The sequence below is a fragment of the Trachymyrmex septentrionalis genome, unplaced genomic scaffold (assembly GCF_001594115.1).
Source record: "Trachymyrmex septentrionalis isolate Tsep2-gDNA-1 unplaced genomic scaffold, Tsep1.0 scaffold153, whole genome shotgun sequence".
Lineage (NCBI taxonomy): Eukaryota > Metazoa > Arthropoda > Insecta > Hymenoptera > Formicidae > Trachymyrmex > Trachymyrmex septentrionalis.
In genome coordinates, this window is record NW_017304684.1 from 110,673 (window position 1) to 114,313 (window position 3,641).

A 3,641-nucleotide genomic window follows, 5' to 3' on the forward strand; every position below is an offset into this window, starting at 1 on the left:
TATATACAGGGTGCGTCACCAAAATCCAGACAAATTTCAATTTAAATTTTCCGCTATATTATACCTCCGCCAGAGATTGTTGTTGGCGCCCGAGAAAGCCTGATGCTTTTAATAAATAGTCATATTCTCAAAATGGCCGCGATGTTGAAACCAAGCGAAGTATAATCAAAGAGCCGCGATCATCGAAGGCCTTCGCGCTGGGCGCTTAGCAACGGAAATAATTCGGTTCTTTGGGACCTGAGACCGTTTATGACGTTGTGGCAAAATATACGGCTTTAGAACAGTCCAACGAAGATTCCAGTATGCCAGCGAGGAAGAGTCACTCGAAAGAATGCATCGCGAGGACCCGCAGTCATTGAAAGGGCTCAAGCTCTGATTTTGGATGACTCAGGGCAATCGTTGCGAAAATTAGCATTGATTGGTGTAAGCGAGCCAACAATGCATCGGAAGGCCATATGTTTTTCAGCAGGACGGTGCACCGGCTCATATGAGTTATTTGATTCAAAATTGACTCTTAGACAACGTCGATATGTTTTGGTCCAAGGAATTCTGGCCTCCCAACAGCCCAGATTTAAATCCCTTAGACTACTACGTATGGAGCGTAGTTGAAAGGGTCATAAATAAGTCTCGGCAATGTGACGTCATTAAGGATCGCTATTGAGGCAGCATTCGTCGACATGGACAGCGCTACATTACAATGTGCGTGCCAATGCTTCATACCGAGAATAGAAGCCGTCATTCAAGCTAATGGGGGATATATCGAATAATTGTGCTCTATAGGGATCCCCCAAGTGCTATGTAAAAGGATTTTTTGTAATATTTAATTTTTCATTAAAAACATTTTGTTTAAAGTAATTGTTCGATTTGTCCGGATTTTGGTGACGCACCCTGTATATGCATATATATATATATATACGGTTTGTTACTTGCTAGTATCATTCGGAGATATAATGGCACATACTAGGACTTTTAGTAAGTCCGAATCGACATTTTTCTATATAGTACGTAGGCTGCTAAAAAGTTTCTGCAATCTAGTACTTCCAATAGCGCCAACGTTCTGCTATTATCATATCCGTAAAATTAGACGTTTTTAACCTATAATTCAATTGACAGTTTGTACTTAAGCCAACTAGTTTTGTTTGCATAGTATTTTAAAAGAAGTTATTTTATAAGAAAATGGAAATTTCGCGTGAAAATTTTCGGGCAATAATTTTTTACGATTACAAATGTAATCTAACTCCGAAACAATGCATCGATCGACTTCATTTGGCTTTTAGGAATGAAACACCATCCAATAGGACTGTTTATAATTGGTTTGCCAAATTCCAGCGTGGACGTACCTTTCTTAGTGATGAATTCCGTGAAGGAAAGGTCGTCCATCCACGTCTGTTGTTGCCACTAATGTTGATGCGTGAAATGATTGAGCGAGACCGGCATATAACATACCGCGAGATTCAGGCATCCTTAGGCATTGACATGAAAGCAATACATACGATTTTGCATGATCACTTGAGCGTACGGAAACTTTGCAGTCGTTGGATCCCAATTTGACCAAAGCTCAAAAACAGGCTCGTGTTAATGGAGCAAAGAAATGCTCAAGAAATTCAATCGACGTCAGTCAAATTTGGTCTACAACATCGTTACTGGGTACGAAATATGGATCTATTCGTATGAATCCAAAAGTAAACAACAATCCATTGTTTGGGTATTTCAAAATGAACCGAAACCAACAAAAGTTGTTCGTTCACGCAGTGCTGCCAAGTAAATGACTGCATGTTTCTTCGATTATGCCGGACATGTGACAACCGTGGCTTTAGAAGATCGAAGGACTGTAAATACTGATTGGTACAACAATTTGTTTGCCAGAAGTCATAAATGAATTGCGTAGAACAAACCAAAATCGTCGTATCATCCTTCATGACAACGCCAGCTGTCACACAGCACGTCAAACCGTTGATTTTTTATCCAGTAATAATGTCGAATTGATGACTTATTGTTCGTATTCACCTGATTTATCACGTAATGACTTCTTTTTGTTCCCAAACATTAAAAATAAGATGCGTGGTGAGCGATTTGAGTCGCCTGAAGCTGTTGAAACATTTTATACACTGATTTCTGAGGTTACAGCCTTAGAGTGGAAAAAATGCTTCGAAAATTGGTTCGAGCGTATACAAAAATGTATCGATCTTAAAGGCGAATACTTCGAAAAACAATAAAGCCATTTACCGAATTTTACATAGTTTTTCATATTGTTTGCAGAAATTTTTCCAGCAGCCTACGTAAGTAACATGTCAAGACCGGCCCTAGTTCATACATATATACAGGACGTTATAAAGCAGGACTAGTCTATTACAAAGACCGGTCCCATATATTTTTCATATATGTAACAATAAATATAAGGATCATTTTATCTGATAATCTACACTGAATTAAAATGTACAATATAATTTTTTAAATTCATTCTTTTTAAGACAATATAATCTAGTACGTTATGTTCAGATGAAAATTTTTCAGATCTTGTAGAAAACAGGATGAATATACGATATCAAGATTGGTGTTACAGTAAAAAGCAGGACGATACGATTAAATTAGTTTTCGATAATATGACACAAGTACTAATTTATCAAAAATTTTGCGATATTCTAACTAATGAATACATTAAGGAATAACATACTGATATCTCGGAGGAAGTATAATATAAAAATTCAAGCATAACCTCTTCTGCAACGCTTTGTTACATGCGGGAGTCGATTTCCTTTTAGTTTTATGGCAAAAAGAAGGATCGATAAATTAAATTTATGTTCCAACATTGACATACGTCAATTATTTTTGACTTAATATAATGCATAATGTAAGAATTGACATGTAAATTTTTTGAAAACAGAAAAAAATACAGGGTCCCATTTTCTTAAAGTAATAATAAAAAGCAGAAACATCCAATTATATTAGTTTTCAATTAATTTGGCATATTCATGCATTTTCTTAGATCATGCGATATTCTAACTAATGAACATTTTTGTATTAGCTCTGACATCTCGAAGAAATTAAAAGAATTCAAGCATAAATGAATCTTTTCAGTCACATCCAAGAACCAATTTCTTTATAATAGGAAATAGCGGGATCGCAAAATTAAGTTTAAATCAGCCTTAGGCTGATGTCACATTAAGCGGTGCGTGCGGATCAAAATTCAATCACGAAGTACTTCTATATTTTCTGCGCAATATCTAATGTTTCTATTAATACGAGTACTTTACGATTGGTGGAATTTTGTTTCGCTATGCATGAATCACTCAACGTGACATCAGCCTTACGGTCTTTATTGTGGTTGGTCAATTCACTTACTGCTTAAGTTTTTCTATATTCTTATACGGTCTTCGCAAGGGACATCCTCACAGAACATACTGCTCATATCGGCGGCTGATGCCATAAAAGGATCAAGTAATTGTGGCTGGTGTAGTGAAAAGTTAAAAGTTCCGTTGGTTATCACAATAGGAAGGAATGCATAAAGAAAAAAAGAAAATTTAATAAGCTTTATATTTTGCGATTATTGACTTGTGTTGCATGATAATATTATTTTCTAAATTTCATTTTGCACTGATAAATAATAATAATAAAAATATTTATATGTATGTGTATATATA